At 47.7% G+C, this 26,992-nt stretch overlaps 1 protein-coding gene across 2 annotated transcripts in view; it reads left to right on the top strand.

Moving 5' to 3' along the window:
• The first annotated feature begins 1,394 nt into the window (after window positions 1-1,394).
• LOC146829470 (synaptotagmin-like protein 2) overlaps window positions 1,395-26,992 on the top strand; it is a 704,022-nt gene continuing 678,424 nt past the window's right edge. For both annotated transcript variants that reach the window (XM_085608155.1, XM_085608153.1), the window contains exon 1: window positions 1,395-1,591. The gene's annotated coding sequence lies outside the window, so the exon portion shown is untranslated. The remainder of the gene's footprint in view (window positions 1,592-26,992) is intronic.

The following is a 26,992-nucleotide window of genomic DNA, read 5'->3' as shown; positions in this document are numbered from 1 at the left end:
GAGGTATCAGCATTGTGGAGCGCTGGGACCTTCACACCTCTTTTCCTCACCAGCCCCTTTTAGGATTGCTCTCGGACTCCCACAGTCTCTGGCTCACCACACTTGCTCTCCTGATGGCTGCCTCCTGTGACACATGCCGATAACTGTACTTCGAAGGAGGACTTCCCCCAACCCCGTGGTGAGTGTCTTCTCTCCTCTTTCTTTTGGGGCTGCGCCGCCAGATACACTTTCAGTGGCGCTGGAGAGGGACACTTATCTCAAGTCCAATGCTTTCTCCATTTATGTCATTCTTTTAGCGCTGGCCGCACACAGTCATTTTGTGAACTCTGCCCCTGCTACATTTGCGGACCATTTCTCTCGCCCACCTCCGGCCTTGCCTCACTGTTTGTAAACGCCCGCCGGCAGCCCGTTTCCTCAGTTATTCAATTCCATGAGGGCTGCCGGGGCAGGCACCGTGCATTTTCCTTTTTTTCTGCTCCCGTGATTTTCCTGCCACTGCCGTCATTCGGACAGTATCCCCCCCTGAATCAGTGTGGGCTCCCGCTTCAGATGAAGCCTCAGCAAACCGGTGGCGGAGACATGCCACTTCTCTCTGTTTTCAACCCCACAGTGGCTCGCTCACCTACTGGTCGGGCGTCACTCGGCCTCATGGCAGTCTGTGGCGGCGGCCGGCATCTCCTCACTCCGGCCTAGCGCACGTTAACTTCTGCCCTCACAGGGCATGACATCTCCGGAGGAATGGGCAGCAGGCTCCTCTCATGCGGGGTGGGCTCCCGTTTTATCTTCTTCACCCCAGGGATCTTCACATGCCCCGCGGGTCTTCCGACAATGTCTTCACCATCAGCAGGGGGTGCCTTTAACACGGGCCGCACACATCACCTTCACAAACGGCGGCTGCACACGCGGGCAAGTCCCGCTCGTCGCCAGTGTTATGTTCTGGGCCTTAGGCCCACATGTCAGAGAAAAGACGACACAGACACGGCGTATATGGTACTGTAAACTCCCCACGAGCACGTGCACTCCGGCCCTTTTATTAGCGGGGTCACCTGACTGGTGACGTCCGTGTTGGATGGGTGAGGGGGTGTGTGTGTGTGGGCCTGCCCTCGGGGGAGTGGCTGGCAGAAACACTAGACTGTGTCCAGCAGGACACAACACCGGCCACAGCATTATTAATATTGTAAACCAAGGCTGCCTCGCTGCCAGTGCCACGTTGCCACGCGTATTCCAAGCCTGCACGGAGCTGGCAGTTAGGCTTACTAAGCCAAGCTGCCCGACCGGCCCTGCAGGTCGGCCGCTGGAAATGAAAGTGGAAGCGCCGCAGACCGAGGGAGGGATCCAGGCCAGGGTTTGCCGCCAGCCCGACCGCCGGGCGAGGTGTCGCTTGCACCTCGTGCACATTGGATGAAAGTTAGCAGCCGGTGCGGCCGAGGGAGCGACACACTTGTCTGCGCACCTGCGCGCCTGGCACCGAGAGACATCACTTCAAAACAACTTCCTTCACCGCAGGAGCCCGTGAGGGAGGCTGGCGAGGGCGAGAAGGAGGCTGGTGTATGAGAGAGAGACAGACCGCCGCGGCGGACCCACGGAGCAGGTCTGTGCAAGGATGTGTGAAAACAGAGTGTGGCTGGAGGCCCCCTGCGCCCTGGTGCGCACGGGCTCCTGTCCGGGTGGAGAGGCGGATACTGCCACAGGTAGCGCACTAGCGTTGCCAGCTTGGCGGCTGCAGACAGTGGCAGAACAGCTGCCCCTGTAGACATGGGCATTGATGAATGTACTTTTTACCTGCGAACTGTCTTCACTTCAAAGCACTTAGTGAACATCTCTTGTTTACAAGGCTAAGCAGGCAACGTGTTCAGGGAGTGAGGGGACGCCCATATATCACACCAGCTAGCTGAAGCGCTTCTAGGCGCTACCAGTCAGACCGGAACGGTTTGAATAATATTGTCATCTTCAACCCAACTCTGCGATCGTGGTTTGTTTATCAGACGCTCCTAATTTTGACAGGTTGGAAAATTTAGGCTCAGGGAGAAAGTTCGCTTTTTCCCATGAAAACAGTTTTGGTCGACTGGGGAAGCTGAGTTTAAAAACCGGTTCTAATTTGGAAACTTCTCATCACATACTCCTAAACACAGGTATTAGACCACAGCTTTACACAGACGAGCATCAAGGCCACAGATTTACTCAGCATAGACCACAAGTGCACCTGGTTTGGCCACAATACCACAGCGTCACCTCACCTGTTCAGTAGGCCTCACCTGTCCACAGCTCAGCCACTTGTCCAGGTCTGCAACCGGCTTAGCCCTTTGACCTCACATTGCTACCACTAGGCTACATCTTCTCTCTTTCTCTTCTATAAATGTAGCTGCTAGAGCACTTCTTCTGCCCACTCAGGCACTAGATCACCTGTTCTATAATTGTAGCCACCAGAGCACATTGCCCACCTCAGCTACTGACATTCTAGCCATTAACCTACATCTTTACTGTAATGAGCCTCTGGACCACATCACGTAAAGGACCCTCTAGAACGCCCCAGATGAGCCTGTAGAGCACAGACCACATCTCCAGCTTGCATAGTCAATGGACCACGTCATCAGACTCCTTAGCCACTAGACCACCTCTATAGCCTACTTAGTTGCTTCTGTCACATCTTCAGGTTCCTTAGCCTCTACACCACATCATCAGCCTCCTTAGCTACTGTACTACATCTTCAGCCTCCTTAGCTCTGTACTACATCTTCAGCCTCCTTAGCCACTATACCACATCTCCAGCCATCTTAATCTCTGGACCACAACATCAGCCTGTTTTGTCACTAGACCACTTCTACAGCCTACGTAGTCAGTGAACCAGTCCTTGTTCTCCTTGGTCACTAGACAATATCTTCAGCTTCCTTAGCCAGTAGAACATGTCATCAGTCTTCTGAGCTTCTAGAACACATCTTGCACTTGTTTAGCCACTAGACCATATCACCAGCCTGCTTAGTCATTAGACCACATCTCCAACTTGCTTAGTCATAAGACCACATCTCCAACCTGCTTAGCCTGTACACCACTCCTTCAGCCTGCTTTGTCACTAGACCACATCTTTAGTCTGCTTATCCACTGGACCAGGGCTTCAGCCTTCTTAGACACTAGACATCATCATTGATTGAGTCCAGGCCTTACAGATATCTTTAATTTGATGTTTTCCTCTGGTGTTTTCCCGATTTGCTGGAAGGAGACATCTATTTTGCCTTTATTAAAAAAATCCACCTTAGACGCCACAAATCCCATCAATTATCGACCTATCGCTAGACTGCCTTTGCCTGCAAAAATAGTGGACAAAATTATGAACAATCAACTGTCACAATTCATTAATGCGAACAGCTTGTTGGATCATTCCCAGTTCGCCTTCCGCAAAGATCATAGCACGGAGACCGCACTGATCAAAGCTTCAGAAGAGATCAGAGCAGTAATGGATGGAGGAGGCGCGGCGGCCCTCGTGCTTCTTGATCTATCCGCTGCTTTCGATACGGTGGATCACTCCCTCTTGCAAAATTGCTTGGAGAAGCTGGGAGTAGGAGAGATGGCGCGGGCACTTCTGGCCTCCTTTCTTACTGATTGAAGATCCACTGTATCTATCGACGGTTTTAATTCAGACCCCTACACTCTACCATGTGGTGTCCCTCAGGGCAGTTCACTAAGTCCCTTATTGTTCAATATCTTCGTCTCTGAACTGGCCCCTCTCATCCGGGAATTTGGGTTCAACCTGACCGCGTATGCCGAAGATACCCAGATTGTGATAGTGGCACATAAACCTCAACATTCCCCGGCCTCGCAGTTTAGATGCTGCATGAGTGCCATTAATAGATGGATGATGGCACACTGCCTAAAACTCAATTCCAATAAAACGGAAGTCTTGATTTTTGGCAGTATACAGCCCCCCTGGAATGATCTGTGGTGGCCAGCGGAGTTGGGCCCACCAACAAAGCCAGTGGTCAAAGTAAAGAATCTGGGTGTGCTAATGGATAATAGATTGACTTTTTGCCACCACACGAATGCCGTGGTGTCTGCCTCTTACTTTCTCATAAAGAAAATAAGGAAAATATGTCCTTACATTCCCGACAACACCAGGAAAACAGTAGTTTCTTCCCTTATTCAATCTAAGTTAGACTACTGTAACAGCCTATACCTCAACGCCCAGAAGCAGTGTCTGAGGAAACTTCAGATGATTCAGAACTCGGCAGCTCGCATTTTATCTGACACCCCCAGACATTGCTCAGTTTCTAATGAAAATCGCAATCTTCATTGGCTTCCAGTATCTCGGCGTATTGAATTCAAGACACTTTGCATCGTATTCAAAGCTCTGCATCACCTAGGCCCATCTTTTCTGCAGGATCTTTTTACATGGTACCAACCAACTAGACATCTTCGGTCTTTGGGGGCACGACTATTGTTGGTACCGAGAATTCACACGGCGCACTGGGGAGGCCGTAGTTTTTATTATGATGCATCGAAATTGTGAAACTCCCTTCCTTTTCAACTCAGGAATGTTAGCTCCTTGTCGGTTTTCAGAAAGCAACTAAAAACCTGGCTCTTTCAGTATTAGGGGCGAGTTTGCGGCTGTCATTCCCTAGCGCCAAGACACCTCCGGGTATTTGTGCGCTCTTATAAATCTTTTTAACATAACATAACATTAGTCTCCTTAGCCACTAAACCTCAGCCTCATTAGTCGCTAGATCAGGTCATCAGCCTCCTGAGCGTCTAGACCACAACATCACTCTCCTTGGCCGTTAGCCCTCAGCATCCGCTTTCTAAGTCGTTAGACCTCATCTTCAGCTTTCTTAGTCTCTAGGCCACATCTTCCACTTGTTTAGCCACTAGACCACATCTTCTGCTAGCTAGTCGAGTATTACATATATTGTTACAGGTCAGCTTCTAGATCATAATTTGCACTGACTTTGACCCTCATTAAGAGAATTACAGTATTCCCAACAGGGACATCAAAATTACTTTAAGGCTGAATTGAGATGCTGAGTTGTGTAGGAGCTCTGCACCTCAGAGTTCCTTTCAGCATTCATGTTTCTCCAGGAGAAACCTGGTGACATTTGCGTATGGAAAAGGGAGCAGAATGGTTGAAAAGCATGTTGGAGTAGCTGAAAAACATGTGGCATTTGATGTGCAAACACCAATTTTGCTGTAATTCTACTTTCTACTGAGTAGGGCCCTGTAATCCTGCAGCTTGAAATTGTGGATCCTTTGGTATTGGTAGATCCGGGTGTGGAACTACATATCATAACATGTGTATTTATAAAGTGCACGCTCAGCCGTAGGCCCCTTAGTGCTGAATAACAGATGTTTATTGTTACCCAACTCAATGGTACTCATTTTATAAACCTCAGACGGATGAAAAGCTGAGTGGACCCACCACAATTTGAAACTGTGACCATGAGGTCAAACACAGGCCCCTACAGTGGACGCATTTATTCACTGAACCACTCGACCCTGCCTAACTACCAGTGCAGTTCTCCTGTCACTCAAGTATTGAGAACCCGAATCAGTAGACCGCATCCTTTCCTTACTAAGCCACAAACCACATGTTCAACAATGAAGCAAAATACGGGGAAATCACGGTGCAAAGCTCTTGATTCTGCTCTGTATGGCTCGTACCAAGCGAAAGACTCGCAATGATGAGGAGATACCACAAAATGGGCAAAACTGAGACACGCCTTACCGGTACTTCTTCGTGTGGTGTTAGCGCAGCAGTTTACCAGGCAACTCGTAATGAGGCACTTGGACAAGATCTTCCTGCAACTTAGCCATAAAGCCACATCTTCAAACAATTTAGCCATTGGACCACAGCTTCACCTTCCATGCCTAGCATGTGTTTGCCTGACTACAGGTTTACTACAGAGTACAGTGGAAATACATCAATTACTTACTGGTAATTTAAAAGTTCATAAACTGTTACATGCTTTATGGCGCTGTTCAAAGGTGGCATCTTTGACGTGCAAGGCTTTTCTGCTGAGGAGTGCCAACTCTACTATCTAGGTTCAAGTGACAGGCTTTTGAATTTGGTAAATGTTTGCTTAATGGGTTCCATTTAAAAAGTTGTAGTTTTAAGCGTTATTTGCGTAGACGTCAGAGAAACACTTTGACTTTGCCAGTCATGACACATTTGCATTATATTGTATTGCAGCATTTATATAGCGCTTGCTTCCCGTACATGGGGTGCTCAAGCACTTGCCTACATGGGTAAAGTGCTAGAACGTGTAAGGTTGGGAGGATGTTGTCCTTGTTTTGATCCTAAGTGAGAAGTGTTTTCATGTTTCAAGGTCAGCGCCTTGAGACCCTCACGGGTGAGTAGCCGTGCTATACAAACCCCTGATAGATTAATGTTGTATGTGATGACCACCTAGGCGCCGTTATCGTGTAATGGGACACAGTGTGTAGCAATGTGGTGGGTGATGAAGTGTGAGAGACAGAGACACAATGTTATGGTTTTCAGTATGCTGGCAGCTTTGAACAGCTCTGCAGGTCCCTCTATGGCATTTCTTATGATTATAGTTTGCTTAGCAAATCTTGTCTAATCTTAGATTTTGTGTATAGTTGAAGTCCAGCGTTCATTTATCCTATCCATGTTTTGGCAGAGAAATAGGGTAAAAACATTATGTGAGATTCAAAACAGCCACTTTGAACAGCACCTGCAGTGTACACAAATATAAGTGCCAGGTGTTTGTTGGTGCATAAGAGACCTCTTGCCAGCAATTGTGAAGGTCTCTTGGGGCTAGCTCACAAAACATTGAGGACTGGTGATATTTCATGGCTGTGGTGATAAGTTAAGGCAGTGCTTGGCGTATCATGAACGCAGGTTTCTGGAGGTGTTTCTACGTGTGTTTTGTGCTGCATTTTGTAGTGATGGTGATGTCTTCTGTTGTTTGCATTGCTGTGTTTTTCAGATGCATTATTTCAATGTGAAAGTTTGTTGCACTATGGTTAGTGTGTTACATCTTGTTTTGCTGTATTGTGCCGTAATAAGTTTGAATTGTGTTATGTTGCTTTGTGCATGTTATTGTGTTATGTTATCTTGCTTACTTTAGATATTTCTACAAATGTTGCAACAATTCCAGCCAAAAGCAGCACATGCCTTGAAAGCTCCCCTGAAAAGGCACCATTTACCACGGCCAAGGTGGTAAAATAATGCAGTTCCCGCTCCTCAGCTATTTTAGACGCCAGCTAGTCCAAAGCTGTGGCAGATACCATGTCTTAAATTAACACTTGCAGTGCTCACTTTAGGTAATAGTGTCCCAGAGGTATACAAATCTTTTTATTTCTTTATTGGATTTTAACAAAACGTAAAACAACCAACAAAACGGGCCCAGGCCCTTACATTGATCAAACCCATTTATAAACCAGCTTTCTCCGGAAAATTTGTGAACAAGAGTTCTAGTTCGGAAATTATAAGGGACCCTCAAACACCAAAAAGAACAATTAAACATCCTGTTTTATATAGTGAGGGTGCCATTGTTTGCCTTCCTCAAACTGCATCTGTGCTACACAGTAATGTCATAATTGCTGGCATCTATCATTGGGGAGAGGAATGGGTCTAGGGCAGGCCAGTGTACAGGGGTTAGGAAAGAGATCTTGTTTGTTTATTAGGAAAGTAAATTCAGACTTCTCTGTAGTACATCAAAAATTAAGCTCAAATGTTTTTGACAGCAAACCCTGAGAGCTAGCCTTGAATTAAATGGTGTGATCGGGTGTGGAACAGTACTAGCATGGAATCAAAAGTATTAAGGGCAGTATCAGGTAAACAAACTGCGTTTTCTGTGCTTGCCAGATGTAAAGTTAAGAGGGCAGAAGCGTAATATAAAATCGAAAGGTAACATTAAGTAAAGGGGTGTGGGTGTAGGAACTTGGGTTACTGGTTGAGGGGGGTGAAACTGTACTCAAGCAGCAACCACAATTCTTGTCAGGGTGAAACACAAGCAAATCTCAAATTGACCCATGCTTAACCCTCTGGTAGCTTGGTACAAAAGCAGCCAGGCTTAACTTAGAGTCAATGTGTAAAGCGTTTATTCAGCACTATAAACAGTAATAAAGTGAAAAAACAATACATCAAAAATCCAACACCAATGTAGAAAAATAGAGTAAAATTTAATAAATCATTTTAGACCAAAACAACAAAAATCTAATCAGTAGAACCGGAGATATGCAGTTTAAAAAACTTAAGTAGAGAGGGAGGAGCCTAGCGCTTGACCAAGATGGCCGCGTGAGCCTTGAGCTCCCGCGACTCTCGCGCCCTCCTGCAATCATCCTGTCCTAAATCCTAATTTTCATGCACGGAATCCTGCAGATGAGTCACAGCTGGGGCGATTGACGTTGTCCGGGCTAAGATCGCCCGCCGGGGACCGAAGTTGTGCATGGCGGAAGATTGCGGCCTACCTCCGAAGGATGCCAGGGGCTTGCGTTGGCAGGATGCCCGGCCACTAATTGAACAACAGCGGCCTCGGGAGGTGTGAACTGGCGGACGGGTGCCGCTGCACTTTCACTTTCGCTTTCTCGCCCTTTGCTTGCTCTGGGTTGGGAGTGCTTCGTGCCGGTCCCCTGCTGTCTGGCGGACCTCCGCTCGGCCCTGGCTGGCTGCTGAAGTTCTAGTTGACCCTGTTTCCTCTGGCTGAGTGAGGGACGTCTTTTTGCGACTGACCGCCCTGCTGTTCGAGATGTCGACCAAATCGGAGGCAGACAAGTCGAAGTCTAAGACTACCAGGCGGGGAGGCTACACCCAATCCAACAATATGGATCGCTATGCCCAGCAGAAGGGGTCGCCTGGTGGATCGGGACAGTCGCTGGAAGCACAGAAGGCCGATTCATCCCCAGCCTCGGAGTTATCATTGCAGGATATCAAGGGGGCGATAGATGGGATGCAATCTTCGATTGGGCGACAATTCGAGACCCTGGCGCACAAGGTGGACATGATTTTGGTTGATGTCAACTTGATTCGCGCGGACCTGGGCAAAACCAATGAGCGGGTCAAGTCCCTGGACCTCAAGACTACTGGTCTCGCGGACGATGTCTCGGAACTTCAGGCTGAGGTTCGTAAGCTACGAACCGCGAATGACCTCTCCGCCCGCCGGCTCGAAGACTTTGAAGGTCGGGCCCGGCGCAACAATGTGCGCCTTATTGGGGTCCCGGAAACTTCGGAGGAGCTCTCCGTGGATCTACTCGTCGAGGACTTGGTGGTGAATCATCTTGCGCCTAAGGGCCTTGGCAAGTTTTTTGCGGTGGAGCGGGCTCACCGAGTGCCTGGCGGACGGCCTAAGGTGGGAGCCCCCCCGCGGCCGATTGTCGCCCGGATCTTTAATTTTCGGGATCGAGACGCTATCCTGCAAGCATCGAGGTTGACAGGCCCGGTGCCTTTTCAGAATGCCTCTGTGAGCTTTTATCCTGACTTCACCCAGATGGTGCAGAAACAGAGGCAGAGTTTCCTGGGGGTGAAGCGGCGGCTTAGAGAGATGGACCTGAAGTATGCTATGCTTTTCCCCGCCAGGCTACGTGTGGTGTATGAGGATCGGACTTTCTTCTTCGAGTCACCGGACATGGCGGGGGACTGGTTGGATGCGCTCCCTCGGCGACAGCCCGGCCGGGACCGCGTGGATGGAGCGGAAGGCGACCGGTATGGACAGAAGTGATACCTCCGGTGTCGGTCTGTTTTGACTCAGCCCCGGACAGTGACTCGCACCCTACTGCAGTAATGTGAGGGCGGCGGGGGGAAGATAGGAGCTCTTTCCTCCCTTGGGGTACTTTTTGTAGATTTGTTTTCGATAGGGCGACAGGCACACTGCAAGTTGGGGGGGCTTTGTAAGCTGACGCAGGGGTGCAGGGAGGGGGGGGATTCGGGATGTTGGGGTTGTTGTTGGGGGTTGTTTTTTTCTTGCAAGGCGTAGCAATGGTTGTCAGTATTGTCCGATCGTGGCTCTCCGGGGGGGGGGGTGGAGGTCTCTTTGTGTTTGGGGATGGGGAATAGGGGCTTAAACATAATTAGCTGGAATGTCAATGGCTTAGGGGATCGTATTAAACGGGGGATATTCCTGCAATTCTTGAAACGGACCTCGCCAGATGTGGTCCTCCTGCAGGAGACCCACCTTATAGGGAATACATGTTATGCACTTAACAGAAAGGGTTATAAATTCATTGCTCACTCAGGGTTCTCCTCGGGCTCCAGGGGTGCGGGCATACTTGTTAGAGCTTCCCTACCATTTGAGGTTGACTCCACCATCGCTGATGACAGGGGGCGCTTTGTGGCTGTGGCGGGGAGGTGGGAGGGCAGAACGTTGGTATTGGTTTCTGTTTATGTCCCTCCTGCCCTGCAGGCCTCCACGTTTGCCGATCTGGGCAAGGCCTTGTTGGAACTCCCCGAAGGGATGCTAGTGGTGGGAGGAGACTTCAATGCGGTTGGGTCTGGAATGCTCGATAGGTACCCGCCCAGGGACACCGGGGGTGCTCAGAAGTGGCTTCCCGACTTTATAGATACTTTTGGTCTGGTAGACTGTTGGAGGCTACGGCACCCCACTCAGAGACAATATACCTTTCATTCCGGGGCCCACGGGAGTCTCTCTCGGATCGACTACTTGCTCACTCTGGCTGCGCACGCCTCATTGGTATCTGAGGCTAGGCACATGGCACGGGGCATATCTGATCATTCGCCGGTGTGGGCCCGTCTGGATATTGGCCGGGTGGTGGGGGGCAGGGTGGCTCCCATTAACCCCTGGTACTTTCGTGACCCCAAGCTGCGTAGTGCGTTGCTGAAGACAGTTGATCACTATTTTCAAGATAATCAGGGTTCAGTTGAATCTGCGGTGTCCTTGTGGGAAGCCTTTAAGACTGTATTGAGAGGGGAGGCCCTTTCCTTGGTAGTGGCCGCCAAGCGGCGGAGAGACGCCGAGGTGACACAGGTAGAGGACGAGATAGCGGCTTTAGAAGTGGCCTTGGAAGAGGATGTTGCAACGGCCACACTGCATAATTTGAGCTTGAAGCAATTGGAATATAGGGATCTGGTGACGAACGCTGCCAAGATCCTCAACAGGGAGCAGCAGGGTCGATTGTACGATGTTGGTGATAAGGCCGGGAAATTGCTGGCGTGGTTGGATAAAAAAGAGCGTGTTAATCGAGTGGTGCCGGAGTTGTCGATGGATGGGGGAGAGGTTGTCACTGACCCCGACGGTATAGTTCAGTGTTTCTCGGACTATTTTCGTACGATATACACCTCGGTCTCGGATAGGCCGACTGAGGACTCGTGTGACCTTCTGCATGATATCGCTCTGCCCTGCCTTTCTGCCATTGATAGGGATGACCTCGATGGCGATATAACTGTAGACGAAGTGGCGTGTGCTATCCGTGCGTTGCGCTCCGGTAAGGCCTCGGGCCCAAATGGTTTGCCGATTGAGCTGTATAAGCTTCGTCCGGATAAGTTGGCTCCTCACCTGCGCGCCATGTTCGTGGAGGCGCGGGTGAATGGGTTTCTTCCGCTTGATCAACGGCTGGCGACGATTGTGGTCATACATAAAGACGGTAAGCCCCGGGACAAGTGTGGCTCCTATCGGCCGATATCACTTCTCAACGCCGAGCCGAAAATCCTTGCTAAGATCCTTGCTAACCGCCTGGTCCCGGTGCTTGGCGACTTGATCCACCCGGATCAGTCGGGCTTTATCCCGCACCGTAACACTGCACTGAATCTTAGACGTCTCCATGGAGTGATTGCTAGGACGGGCACGATGCGAGAGCCGGCTATTGTGGCGTCCCTCGATGCCACGATGGCCTTCGATACGGTGGAGTGGGCATACCTGTGGGCTGTGCTAGCCAAGTTCGGCTTTGGGCCTGGATTTGTAGGCTGGGTGAGGTTGCTCTATGAGGGGCCTCTTGCTAGCGTCGTGGTGAACGGGCGGGCGTCGACACCGTTCGAGCTCGGGAGAGGCACCCGGCAGGGCTGTCCCCTGTCGCCGTTGTTGTTCGCCCTTGCTCTTGAGCCGCTGGCGGCGTGGATACGATGGCACCCCGATATACGTGGGATTCGTTGGTCGCCTGACCACGAAGACCGTATTGCACTTTACGCCGACGATATTCTGCTATACCTCGCCTCGCCTAAGAAATCTCTTATAGTGGTTTGTGACGTCTTGACTTCTTTCGGTAGGAACTCTGGTCTTGTCATCAATTGGGGGAAGTCATACTTGTATGTCCTGTGTGGGGATGTCCCGCCTGTCCCGCGCAACTGCTCGATCCAGATAGCCCAGCAGGGCTTCTTGTATTTGGGGATCTATATTTCCACCGACCCCATTTTACGATACGAGAAGAACTTGCTCCCTCCCTTGGCACGTCTGCGACGGGACGTGGCGGGCTGGTGGCGGTTGCCGCTTTCCCTCCTTGGCCGTGCCGCCCTGTTTAAAATGATGTCTCTTCCCCGTTTCCTCTATGCCCTGCAGAATACCCTTGACTTGGTCCCGGCCAGTTATTTCCGTGAGGTTGAAAGCCACCAGCGCGCGCTATTGTGGGAAGGGCATCCGCGCATAGCGATTGCTAAGTTGACGCTTCCGTGGTATGACGGTGGTATTGCGCTTCCAGACATTCGACGTTATTATTGGGCCACTCAGTTGAGCGCGATTAACCATGGTGTATATGGTCCGGCGCTGAGCCCCGGCTTCGCCATGGACCGATGGTTGCTACGTGGGGGTAATTACCACAGAGCGTTGTACTCGAAGTCGTCGGACTTCACCCTTACGGGGCCCACCAGGGTGGCCGTGCATGTATGGAAGGTGGCGACGGATTCACTGGGCTGGAAGGGTAAGCTTACCCTTGCCACCCCTCTGTTTGACTCCGATATTTTGGGAAAGCTTTGGCATACAAAAGGGTTTGAGAAATGGGACCTGATCGGCATATCCAGGGTTGGAGACCTTTTGGTTAAGGGTAGGATAAAGTCATTCGAGGAGCTGCAGAAGGAATATGAGCTAGGGAGCACGGAGTTCTTCCTATATGCTCAAGTGTGCCACGCCTTGCGGTCAGTCCTTGTAGAAGGGGAGAAGGTGCCTGAGTCCTCTCCGTTAGAGGACCGGATCCTGGATGGCCATATGCCAGAGAGTACGATCTCGCTCATCTATAAGAAACTAATTAATGTTCGGGCGGATCTTCTTCTAGGGTTGCGCGATCAATGGACCAGGGATGGCCTCGAACTCGATGATGAGGATTGGCAGTATGCAGATTCTTCTCCCAAAGAGGTCGCGATCCCCGCGCGCCTGCGGCTGGTGCAGCTTAAAATACTCCATAGGGTCTACGTGATGGGGCCCAGGCTGGTCCATATGGGTTTCTCTGAGGAGGGCTTATGTAAGAGAGGCTGTGGTATGGTGGGCACCTTCCTACATATTATTTGGGAATGCGGTGCGATTATGGAGTTTTGGAAGCGAATCCACGATGTGATGGGGGAGGTGACGGGCATCGTCATGCAGCCTGAGGCGCGGTGTTGTCTCCTGAATGTTTGGGGTCCTACTGACCACGACGCGGCACAGACTCAGTGGGTGACCCTAGGGAACATGGTAGCCAAGCGCGACATCGTTCGTCTGTGGGGCTCTACTAAGCCTCCTACATTGACAGCGTGGATGGAAAACATGGATTGGAGCATGTTTAGGGAGAAGACAGTGTATTGTGCTCGAGGGCGCCCTCGGAAATGGCACTCTGTATGGGGGCGATGGAACCAGTACAGAGGGGGCATATGCCTGCCCCCAGACCCGGACCCGCCTGAGGAGCAGCTCTCCCCTTAGCTTTCTTTCCGGCTTTGTACTTCTTGCTGGTATGTGTTTGTCTTCTTGAGTCTCTGACTTCCCCTCCTTTCCCTTGCTATCGACCTGTGTCTGTTGGACGAAATGGGGCTCGCTCCCCCTGATGGGAACCCTTTTTGTGCTTTCAGTACTTATCGCCTTGCTTGTGTTTAGGTTTGGGTTTGTGTTTATTTAAAACTGAACCTTTGACTCTCCTGTCAGTGAAATGTGGACGCTTGCATGTGTTGTGTTTCTAAAGCTGCCGTACCTCCGGGTTGTCGGCTGAATAGCTGTGTCACTGATTTAAAAGAATAAAGGTTTTTGAAAAAAAAAAAAAAAAAAACTTAAGTAGAAATAGTGTTTAAAAGCACAAAGCACCAACTGAGGTTATCTGTTCCTGCCAGATTAGGACAAAGTAACAAGTAGAGGCTGAATGGGATGGAGTGTGGACCAAGTTAGGCCCACAAAAGAAAAGTACAGTAAATCCTGCTACGGAGTAGTGAAAGGTCCCGCATCGAGGATACGTTACGTAGAGGTGGCTTGGGGCTGCGATATGAGATGCTTTGTTGAGGATGCATCGTGCAGCTGCAGTTCTGAGGGGCTGCAATGCGAGGTCCTGTGACAAGGATGCATTGCGCAACAGCAGTATCGAGTGCCTGCAATGCGAGGTCCTGCAACGATGATGTCATGCAGCTGCGGTTCCAAGAAGATGAGAGGTCTTGTCTTTGGCATGATCACGCAGCAGCAATTCCAATCCGAGGCAATGCTTTGCACTGCGTTGGTTCTGCTGGGACCACAGCTGGGCTGCTAGAGCCCCTTCAGGCCCACTTACAAGGGTCCAGCACTGGGGTGACACCACTGGGGGGCAAAGACTCATAGAAGACAGAGTTTAGGTGCTTGTTTTTGGGTGGTTGGAGCACCTTCTGTCCCAGAGGGTCTGACCAGGAGGCCAGCGAACTAGCCCTCTGATGGTCCTGGCTTCCAGATGCAGGTCTAGTCCTTTTCACTGAGGCAGCAGGATAGCAGAGCAGCACAGCAGTCCTTCTGAGTCTTCCACAGGCCCAGAAGTGTACTGAAGAGTTGGAGCTGAGGGTACAATATTTGCACTTGGTGCCAACTTTGAAGTAGGAGAAGGTTCTGGAGGTTTCCACCGCCAAAGGTGTTTGGACTTTCCTGCCTCCCTGCCCTGGCCCCAGCTTGTCTGGGGGCACAAAAGACTAGTCTGAAACCTTTTGTGAGTGTGCTGAGGCAGAGACTTAGTAATGTAAAAGTATGGTAGGTGAGAGCTCCTCCCCGATATCAAGTCAGAGATGGCTCATCCTGCCAACACCTATTTCCCCTTTGTCTTACTATCTGGAATCAATACACAACTACCAACTGCCAGCTACACCTAGTCATGTGGCACTGGATACAGACTGCAGGCACCAAATGGTTGGGACAAGAAAATGGCAACTTTCTAATAGTGCCATTTTCAGATTTGTGACTTAAAATCCAACTTTACCATTAAATAGCGTTTTAATTACAACTTTTAGACACCAAACTCTACATTCCTACCTGCTCCCAAAAGATTTCTTTCACTTATTGAATGTAATAAGGTAACCCAATGTTATCCTACGGGAGCGGCATGCCGTGCAGTAGTGTAAAAATAATTTTGAAGTGTTTCACTACCAAGACATGTAAAAGTTATAAGTACATGTCCAACTTTTTAAATACACTGCACCATGCCCTATTGGCTGTTAAGGGCCTAACCTAGAAGTTACTTATATGCATTAAAATGAAGCTTAAGGCTTGGCAAAGGGTTTCTTTTGCTAGGTCGAAATTTCAGTTTAAACTGCACACACAGGCTGCAATGGCAGGCCTCAGACATGTTTAAAGGGCTACTTAAGTGGGTCTCACAATCAGTGCTGCATGCCAGCTCATAGCATTTAAATAACATGTCATGGGGACAGGTAGTACCATTTTACTAAGGACTAACAAGTAAATTAAATGTGCCCATTGGGTGTAAGCCAGTTTTACTATATTTAAGGGTGAAAGCAGAACCACTTTAGCACTGGCTAGTAGTGGTAACATGCGCTAAGGCAAACAAAAACTAATTCAGCAAAAACACGAGGAGTAAGGCAAAAGGTTTGGGGGAGACCAACCTAAGGCTGACAGATCTAACAGTGTGGAAAAGATGCCCTTCATGACTTACTGCCACCACACTGCATTAGACTGTAATATTTTACAACCTCACATTTCAGTGCGGCTCTGTTAATGTAACCGAGTGCAAGCAGATAAAGTATACACAATCTGTTTACATGGAACAGTCCCTTGGTCTCTATCCATTGTTGCTGCTAGCTTTGGTTCTTATGAGCTTTCATGCTTGTTGTCATGTTTCAAGAAGCGTTGGCAAACCCAATAGGTCTTGAAGTTGGCTGCTAGCTTTTTGGCTTTGTCAGTTCTTCTTTTGTTTTGTCATGGTTTTTACAAAACGTTATTGTTATGAAAGCCTGTCAGTCTAAAAAAAAATGGCTACAAGCAAAAATATTTTGGTCTCAGAAAGCACACATTGCTACAGTAGTTCCTAGTACTAAAGGAAACTACTTTGTGTGTTTATGTGTTCCTTTTGAAACGTCAGAATTCCATCACTCACAGTGAAGTTAACAAGTGGCTGAAGTGGGCTGGGCCAATGTCCCGTGCTGTATGCTGTAGTGGGTGGAAGGAAAACGTGAATGTCATATCATCAGAACAATAGAGGAAGATGGCTGGCTAAAAGCTCCTATAACTAACTATGCTACACATATAATATTAGTAAAATCATAAGGTTTTGTCTAACGCCAGACCTAAAGATATGAAAGAATACACAGCATTCGGAAAACAAAACTATAAAAAATACTTTAACATTCTATTTTAAGAGATAATACCTTTATTAGTGTAACTATAATTTTTAGTTGCTCGAATGCTTCCTCATGCAGTTTACTGGAAAATATCCTTTCCTGTATGCACTAAGCAGTAGCCCTATAGGGCACATTTGGGGAAGAATACTGACACATTATGTATTGGGGTGGAATCAGTGCTTAATGTAAGCCAGTGGTTTCCGGTGCTCGACACCTGCACTTAATTGTCAACACCAGGCTTCTACACATGGTGGTGCTGTCTGTCTAATTTAAAGATGAGAACAACAACAGTTGTTTATTCATTCAATATACATTAAAAATGACTATTGACTGCAGCGCAAGCTATTCTTGTAGATTTGGGGGCCTGGTATAGACTGAATTGTGTTGATGATTAGTAATTGTGCTGGTACTGCCATTGGCAGCGCTGGGAGGTGCCATGTGTGGTGCAAGCTGCAGTGGCCTCCTGACGAGAGCCCTGGCACTTATTTGTTTACAAATTAAGCACTGGGCCGTGGGATACAGCTTAAGGCTTCCAGAGGTATACGATGGGATCAGTCTGCAGTGGAGTAGTAAAATGAATTTTAAAAATGTAAAGAAAACAAACATGAAAGCAGAGATAGGCATACTAGCCCGGGGGGTTACATTTTAGATGGATCTTCACATGCACAAGGGCAGAATGCAATCACTCCGAGTAAAGAAAGCTAATGACTGTAGTGGTCTGACCCGCTGTGCCATGTTTGGGTGGAATCAAAATGTGAGTGACACCTGAACAGACAACAGATGGAGAGGGCTGGCCAAAAGCCCCTCTATAAAAATGTAGGTTTTATTTTCTTATTATGATTTTTTTTAAACATGAGCCTGGTGAGCTTGAGCTGTCTCTAGGTCAGGCCTAAAAATGGTCCCCCATCCACTGTTTTGAAAGTAAAAATAGATATAGTTGGGGTGCGGTGGATCCCTCCCAGGCTGTGCCCCAGGGCACCTGCTGTGCTATTGATGCCCTGTAGGCCTGCGATAACAGCAAGTGGAAGTGGAAAGAAAGTAGGACCAAAGAATGAAAAATTCGTTTCTTTCACAACTACACGTAGAGAAAATGTTTTCCGCATGAGCAACAGGTATATCAACAGCCCGGATATACAGCCCCAAGTCCCGAGTCCCAGGGCATGTGTGGGGGTGGCACCAAACTGGAGGCGGGCGAAAGACAGGTGTAGAATCCTGTTTACTCCCTAAGGCAAACGCCTACATGGTCTTGACAGCTAACAGCCTGTGAGATGTGTTGCTTTGTTTAAAGTTTTATCTTTTCACCTGGATCGAGAATCAATGTCTTGAATTCTGGCTCGTGATGTGTATGAATGAATCATGCCTTTCAGTGCCACACCACAAAATGAGCTTCCTCTAAGTGTTGTCTCAAAAGGCAACCAGTACACAAAAGAACTCACAAATCAGGTTTATGAGCTAAATGTGAAATGATTCTAAGCGTCACTAACATCCAGGGATGAACACTCCCAGGTAAACACCAAGGGCCTGAATCGCAATTTGTGCATAGAAGTGAATCTTCTGTGCAAAAACCCTGAACTGGAAGTGTAAATTCACTCACCCTGATTGACAGACTTGGGATCAGTGGCCGTTTGTACCCACAGAACAGATTTACCACTGGTGACCAAAAACGAGAGATGTGCTTTGTGCATGGGAGGATTTGTCATATCAAGTCTAGAACACCCAGAGACATGTATATTTGTCCAGATTCATAATAGTATGTAGGGTGCTTCCCACACTTAAGACATAAGCAAATGCAAACTTGTCAAACTAGACTGTCTTTTCAGAGTGTGAAAGGAAAGGGTGCCCCCCTATAACTTATGGGTTTGGGGGGAAATATGTTTCTCGAAAGAAAATCTTTTTTATCCTTGGAGAAAATAAAAGTATGCATATGTTAGACAATTCCCTGAAGTACTCCTGGTGGCCAGGAAGTGTGTATGAAATTTACTGTTGGATATATTTTCCATGAGTAAGCTGTATTTTGTGATTTCCCAAAAATGTTTGAATTCATTCAAGTCATAGATTCTATGATTCATTTGTCTACAGATTTGTGAATGTGTGTGAACAGAACCCCTTAACAGGAGAATCTGAGTGCCTCATAAGAAGGGAAAACGACACCCGGTATGGCTCTGCTGAAGTGCTAGCAGCGGGTGAAGGCAGTGCATGTTCATAGCCTTTACAACGCTACCACGTGAACAAAATGAATTTGGTCTGTGCTGGAATTGAGTTTAGTGTTCAAAAGTCGAAAGAGTTGGATGCAGATTTCTTTTACTAGCCAGTTAGTTTTGTATTTTATAAAGTTTTCCCAGAAGTCCTTTAGGCAGGCCTGGTTGGTTGCAGTTATCCTGCTGTAACTAACAATGAATTGGAAGTGCCCCATGAAAGGCAGGCTCTCCCTACGCTGTGTGGTGTTGAAGTTGTAGGATGTTTGTGAAAGAAAGCTTATGTGTGGTCCTAGGTTGAAGCTCAGATTCCTGTCCTCAGGCTGGGTTGGTGACAGAGATGCTCCGAAAACAAGAGGCTCTTTTATTTCAAGGTGACACCGCCTGCGGTTCTCTGCAGGGCACGGATTCTAGGGGACTGGGTGCAAGGAGTCGGCGAGGTCATACGACTTGTTTTCAGTGTGGAATCATCCCAAGCAACCAAGGTTTTCACTCCTTCTCCTGTATCACCTTGCCTCCAAACATTGTCACAAGACTGAGCACACTTCTCCTCGTCCGCCTGTGCTATAATCTGTCCTCTGCTTCGCAATGGGTCTCAGTCACTGGTTGATTTTACCTCATCAAGAATTGTCAAAAGCTGGAAACCGACTAGTGGCAGGTTCCCAAAACCAATTACCGGGTGCCCTCCCCGTATGCCTTACTCTTACTTTAGGGAAAAAGTCAATGCAACAAGTGGGATAAAAAGACACCTTTTAAATTCGACTTGTATACACATTGGTGCATATGTGGCACCTGGCAATGGGGCTTCATGCTAGTGGCCTGCTGTTACAGCTCCAGCTTATGCATGCAGCAAATGTGCAGCACATGTTATCAATGTGTGAAATCAGGTAAAGGCTGACATGTGGTGCTTTAAAGAGCCTTTGACTGATTTGCCCACACTGGTAAAAGCTTTACCGAGACATCAGCCGACTTGCGCACACCAGCAAAGTTGCTCAGAAATCTTCCACTACAGTTTTCAGACATTTTTTATGTCTTTATCTGGTTGCCAGAGCAAATGTTATGAACAGCCAAAACATACACAGAGAGGAAGGGGGTTTTGGTCTGCCCCCTTCAGTCATTGCTTGCAGAAAGCATCTTTCACATTTTGATCAAGGTGGAGTAGCATTTCAATTTCAGTGTTAACTGCTGGCTGTCAGCCTGCTTGTCAATGGGCGCCTAGCACCTATTGAGGCGCATAGACGGTGAAGGGCAGCACCCATGTACTGCACTGGGGCTCATCTTTGTTCCTGAAGTTGATGTTGTAGCAACTGTTACTATCAACCTAAATGTGTTTTTGCCCAAAAATGTCAATTGTGCTTCTGAAACCGTTTCCATACTCCTGTCGATTCTGCATCAAAGGCGATTTTGAGTCTCAATGGGATTTTTCACCTAAGTACGATGTAGCTCCTTCATGTAATACCACAGAGGTGCTTCCTTTATACCTAATTGTGGTTTTGGACCCAATTGCCTTTTTGCTCATAAGTGTGATCTGTGCTCCTAAAAGTGTTCTGCACTCCTGCCGATATTGCACAATGGTAGTTTTGCACCTTAAGATGATTTTGCACCAAAATGGGATTTTTGTCAGGGCTCACTATCTAGGTAATTTTTAATTCACTTATGTCACTCCACATTCACAGCACAACACATAGTCCAAATAAGTGCTCCTACGTAATCCGCAAGTTGCAGCACGCCCCAGACAGTAGATGCCTGGGAGGACCCCTATGATGAAGCATGTCACCCTGGGGCAACGCTAGGTGAGTGAGGGGACTCTAGGAAAACAAGTGTTTTTCCAGGAATATTTTGTCTAGGACTCTGCCACTTTCAGAGTACCTAACCAAAGGTAGGTTTTTACTGGGATCCCTGTGGATCCTATTGGTATACAGAGCATTATATATTGTCAAAGGCAAAGATACAGTCAATGAGTGATTGGATGGGATGCTGAGTTCTGAGAATGGAGGCGGTTTGTTAATTTATCATGATGAGATTTTGCACCTAGATTTTGCCCTTAAACTGTTGTGATGTGATTTTTTACCTAATCGTTTTGTAATTTATGTTTATAAAAATATTTCCACATTCCTGATGACATTGCATAAAAGGTGACTTTGCATTCTAGTGTGATTTTGCTCCTGTGATACACAGTCCTGTTTCTGTTGCACCAAAGGTGATTTGGCACTTAAAGTCGTCTTGCCTGTGACTATGATTTGTGCTTCTGAAGGTTTTTCATGCTTATGCTGATGTTGCACCAGAGGTGATTGTGCACCTCATTCTGCTGTTTGCCAACTATGAGATCATACTAGTACTCATTCTTGATACTTGCTTTCAAATGGTCTCTCTGTACTGATTGATACCCCACGGCTGAATATTGAAGCGGTTTTATACAGAATCTGCTTCTCAGCAACAAGAGCCTACACATTCTTTGCATGATGTTAATAGGGCCACTGAATCTAAAACAAAGAGAGTTTCATTAGGATCAGACTATAGGATGCTTCTAACAACACACCAGAGATCCTATCAACTTCGCCTACGCCCTCGGTCTCTCCAAAAATATTCCCTAACCACAAACCGTGTTGCCCTGACAACCAACCCCGAAAAACTAAATCCGTGATAAATATAGTAATAGCAGACTGGACTGCATTAAAACTGATCTGTGCTTTTTGTTACTAAGGATATGCCCTCCTGGACTGCTACCCAGTGGTGTTTCTTCTTAGTCTCAAACAACAGAAAGAAATAAGGAATCCACTTGCTATTGCAGGCTTCCATAACCAGAAACGCGAGCTACACATGACTCAGTATGAAAATGGGAAGGTCATGAACCAGTCCTGGACTATGAAGCTCCCTATCTCCATCACAATTTGTTTATACCTGAAGTCCATACAGGATTCAACTAGAAGCAACAACACTCACACCATGCCTACCATCTGGACTATTACATCACTAGATCACCAGCCTCCACTAGGCCATTATCACTCCTACTGCTCTCCAGAAATGAATCCGCACACCATCATGGCAGTGAAAATCTGTGGAACAAAGATTCTCCTAGACTGAGCCAAATCAAAGTACTGTGAAGGCCCACACTACAGCTCTTCTGGTTGCTGCCACTTCTCCTTGGTGCAGCCTCCCTCTGTCAGCCAACCTCCAGGGCCATTACAGCTGCATCAAAATAATAGCACTGGAATGGATTCTCCACTGAAGGACACAGAAGGACAAGAAATATTCAATGTTCACATTAAACCTGCCTCATAGTTCATGACATCCTTAATACTGACAAGAAAACACACTTTTATCCACTCTCCAAAATTAAGTGATTGACATCAAAATGAAACTGGACCATCTGAAAGAGATGCTAGAAAGTTTGCAAAGAGCACCCTTCATCTCCCTTTCACCAGCACTCTGCTGCAGAGGACTGTTGATCCAACCTTCCCTCTGTTACACCCTGTTTGACACACCTGCACCTGAGCACAATAGTCACACCAATCCCAATGCTTTGGAGCATTCCTTAACACACACGTCTTATAGTGCAACACACACCTGAGTGCTCTGCGGTCACAGGTTCCACAACACTTCAAATAACCACAATTTCCAGAGTTGGATTTCTTAAACAGTGTTTGACTAACCTACCCATGTACCTCAGAAGGTTCACTTAATTGCAAAGTGACCAAAATCCTACTCATCTCACCAAGCTGACGTCCGGACCATGGGTCAGGGGATCTGTAATGCTGCTTCCACGTATTCCCAGTAGCGGCTCCTCCGGTATGGCAGAGGAGCGTCGCCTCACCACCTGCGAATGCAGCAGGCAAGCACATTAATAAAATGGTAATAAATACCATTTTATTACAATGTGTCCCAGGCTTGCGCTGTTACAGCGCGAGGGCACGGGGCGGGGCTGATTAATGAAATTGCACTCTTAATGCATAAGATTGGCAGGCTGTCTAGAGCTGGCCAATCTGACATGCACACTTCAGAGCCTGCAAACCCAGGGCTGAGGAACAACCGAGGGATTGCAGCTGCAGGCCCCCAGCCTCAAAATGAGCACTGGGTTAGCCTGCTGCAACTAATCCTGGAGCTTCGGTGCAGCTCCAGGATTGGATGGTTTTACGTTGTACAAGGAAGTCCTTTCCACCTGAGTCAGCACAGAGGAGAACGCCAGGAGGACGAAGGAGACCACATCCAGAGCCTGCATGCCAGCAAGCCCAACATATATGGGGAGTGTTTTGTGCATCGCGCCCCACCATATTGTAATGTTGCCGGCAGCCGTTGCGTATGCCTACAATCAGTCATTGACCTGGGGCAATTAGGGTAACGGAAACTTGTTTCTGATCACCCTCTGAACAACTCTATTACCACAAGGATACTGCATCCCCCAAGGAAGTGGTGAGGGTTTGCCTTTATCCACAAGCCGCTCCCTAAATGCAAACAGATTAACACAAACAACTAAACCCAATGTCAATGCCCTGCAGTGAAGATTACAAACATAACTCCTAAACCACTGAAGCTGAATATCTTATATTACCCACCTGATATTAGAAAAGCTTGTGTTGATGGTTTCCTCCACTGGGAAAAAGACTACACTTAGACATCCCTCCCAAATATTTCTGGCCACAAAATATCCTAGTGCAGCAGTGCACGTTCCTTGCCCACAATAAGGCTCTATCCTGGCCCAGATTTACATAAACAAACACCACATACACATCACTGACCCCATCATAATGGCTTCATCAGATAGTTTTATTTTCCTTTTAAACGCTTGAGTTTAATGCACCCTCCCCCTGCTGAAACAGTACTTGAATAAATATAATGCCCAGACATAAGAGGCACAAAGGGAGGTTGCACTCAGAAACATCACAAACAAACTGTTGCATGTGTGCATGCCTGTGTGTTAGCATTTTAAAATCAGACTGATCGACATCGACAGTGCTTTCGTAGGCATGACTTAATGTATAGGTAAAGCAGCAGTCAAAATGCGAAACAGCCTTAAGCATGCATGCCGTTTCCCCGCAAGCGGAACAAAGCCTGCCTTACCCACGCACACGCCTTAACTACGCATATGCGTGGTTAAGGCAGTCGGTGTTCTATCTGGCTCAACAGAAGAGCGGGACGAGGAACCGGAAGGCTTGCGGGGGGAGGGACGGACTGAGATGCAGCTGGGTAAGTTGGGCTGGGGCCGGGGAGAGGTGGGGTAGGTTTTAGGTTTGAGGCTGGTTTTAGGGCTCAGGGACGGGGCCTGGAGTCGGGGTAGTTTTTAGGGGGCGAGTTTTAGGGCTCAGGGCAGGGGGCGGGAAAGGGGCAGTTTTCAGTGCTAGGGGGCAGTTTTTAGGGCTCAGGGCGGGCAGTAAAGGGGCAGTTTTCAGGGCTAGAGGGCAGGTTTTATGGTTCAGGGCATGGGTGCTGGGGTCGGGGTAGTTTTGTTGGGCTAGGAGTTCGGGTTTTAGGGCTCAGAGTAGAGGAATAGGGTAGTTAATAGGGCTGGGGTGGGTAGATTACACCGCAGGAGCGCCGAATATTAGGGCTCAGGGCAGGGGGGGGGGGCTGGGGAGGGATCTTTACCACACATATACCTTTACCAATGATATCTTTACCATGAAATTCATTGTAAAGGTATATGTGGTAAAGACACGGTTGTTGTAAAGACCACATGTTTAAGGCGGGCATGGTTTCGGCATGTGTGGTTGTGTCGTACAACCGTCACAATATCTCAGCCCGATGGAGGCAGTTCTTAAAATATCTCTGGTGTGACGAGTGGAATTGCTGGTTTGTGCTGTGTTGGTTTAAGCTGTCGGCGTCATTCCTCAGTCCTCGGGTTTTGTTTTGCATGGTATTCCTTCCACAGCATTGTCTGTTCTCGGATTTGGCACTGCTGGGACAGAGGTGCCTTCTTCACAGAAACTGTCTGAGTCAGACAGCACAGTGGCAGAAGACAACATGACTGATTAATCTAGTCTCTGTTTTCTTTCATTTGCCCCATTACCATGATTCATTTCCTATGAGATCATGTTTATGTGGAGCGAAAACATTTCTGAATGTGGTATACCAACAAAGCAGAGAAAACTTTAGACAGCAAAAACCCGCGCCACATTTACCATATAGAAGCAAATAAAGTTTTTAACAAACCAAAACGGATCACATTTTAACGAAGAGCTATGGAGTTTTTTTTAAGTTCCCATCCGTCTATTTGCACAGTTGCCAACTAACCAATCTACAGACAGTTTTTAAAAGCCTATAGAACCATTGTGGGGATTTGTAATTTCGTTCATAGAAGTAAAATCATAGAGTAAACAGGTCCCAGCAGGCAAACTGCTGCTGGGCAAATAAAGAGGGATAGAACTCGTAGAAGGCAGCACACATGCACTGGTGCACACCTTTATGCTCCTCCTATAGCACATCACTATGCTCCCCCATTGTACATCATCGTGTGCAGAGCACACTTTGCAAAGCACATACCACTTTGCTCCAGAACCTATATATTTCGCTCAAAGATCCCCTGATGCTTAACAGTCAGCGGTACCCTGACGCGCACACTCAGGATGTATAACTATTGACCTGTGTCCATTGATGCCTGGATCTATGTATGTGTTTAATGTTCTGATTATCAAAAAGGAGAAAAAAAATTTGGTCTGTATCCATGGTTCCTGTATGGGCGTTGGTCTTTGTGAAAATGTGTGTTCGACTGTGTTCATGGGTGCTTGCGTGTTTGTTGGACCACGTGAAAAAATGGACTTAAGTTCTGTTCGACTGTGTTTCTTGTGCACCCATACATTGTACTTTCATGCGTGTCCTTGATATAAAACGAAAGCCAATTGGCGTTATCAATGCTTGTTGTTGCTTTTATCACCGCACACCGCCTGAGTCGCACTGTTTCAGTTTTCTGGTTTATATATGGGTTTATTCAGGCAGTATCACGTGGAATATCTGTACTAGCAGGATATGTATTTTGGGCACATGCCAAGTATGTTCTTGGCTCCTTCTATGCACATTCAGGACTGTTTGTCGCCTTCCTGGGTTTCTGACCCGGTGTACGGTAATGTACTTCTTTACATCTGGTCTTGGGATATGCCCCTTTCCCCATAGGCTGAGGTTACTTGGGTGAATGGTTGTAGCACACGTCAGGTCGCTAGCACAACAGCCCTGCAGGGATGCTGATGGCAGTGGAGTCACTCAATGAAGACTGGTGGTGGACCTGTTAGGAGACAGCACAGAAGGGAAAAGTACACTCAGAAAAAACACGAGAGGAGAAGCTGCTTTCATATAACGAATCAGCCTGCCGCATAGGAAAACAATGACTCTTGCACTGTCCCGAAGCCTTGGGGGTAGCTCTCCGACTAGTCGGGGCAGTCACCAAGGCAAACCACATTAAATGTATGTCTTGGAGTAGGACAGGAGCACAACCCCCCCCCCCCCCCCCTTAAAGGTCCTGTAGGTAGTTTATAAGTCAGGCAGCGGAACAGTACCAACTTGTTGCATACTGATCGGGCTCCAGCCAGTAAACATCCAGGCCAAAATATGTGCCATTGCCTTCTACTGGCACAACCCACAGGTCACTACTAGGTCTTGGTCAAATTTAAATTAGCTGGTGCATTTTTATATGTTTTAACAATATGTTTATATTGAAAATAGCACAGTACAAAGCATGATGTTACCGCGTACTCGATCTTGGTATAGTTATAAGTCCAAGGCAGTAGTCACCCTTTATAAAAAAAAGATAATTTCACAACTCGAACTTTCATGGTTCGATATCATCCTATCCTTCTTACGGCTGTTAACTTGCCTGCACCCGTCCCCGCTTAAAGACCAGCTGAGCAACAAACAAGCATACACATCATCATATAAAACATGCATTGTAAAGAAGGAGGTATCAAACAAACTAAATAACTAATTTATAAATACATTAAATAATACAAAACTGAGCAGTTGCAGCGGGCATCCATGACAGTACTTCTCCACTGAAACCCAACCCGCACCAAGAGGAGGGAAGGGGAGGGGGGAAGGGAGAAGTCGATAGAGAGAGGGGGTTGGGAAAGAGGGAGCAATAGCGGCACCCCCACCCCCCACACACACACACATCGGCGAGCCCTGCCATCCAGATGTCCACACACAGACGCACACAC

Source organism: Triturus cristatus, chromosome 5_2 (assembly GCF_964204655.1).
Source record: "Triturus cristatus chromosome 5_2, aTriCri1.1, whole genome shotgun sequence".
In the NCBI taxonomy this organism is placed as follows: domain Eukaryota; kingdom Metazoa; phylum Chordata; class Amphibia; order Caudata; family Salamandridae; genus Triturus; species Triturus cristatus.
The sequence above is the reverse complement of the archived record's forward strand: the minus strand, read 5'-3'. Positions and strand labels throughout refer to the sequence as shown.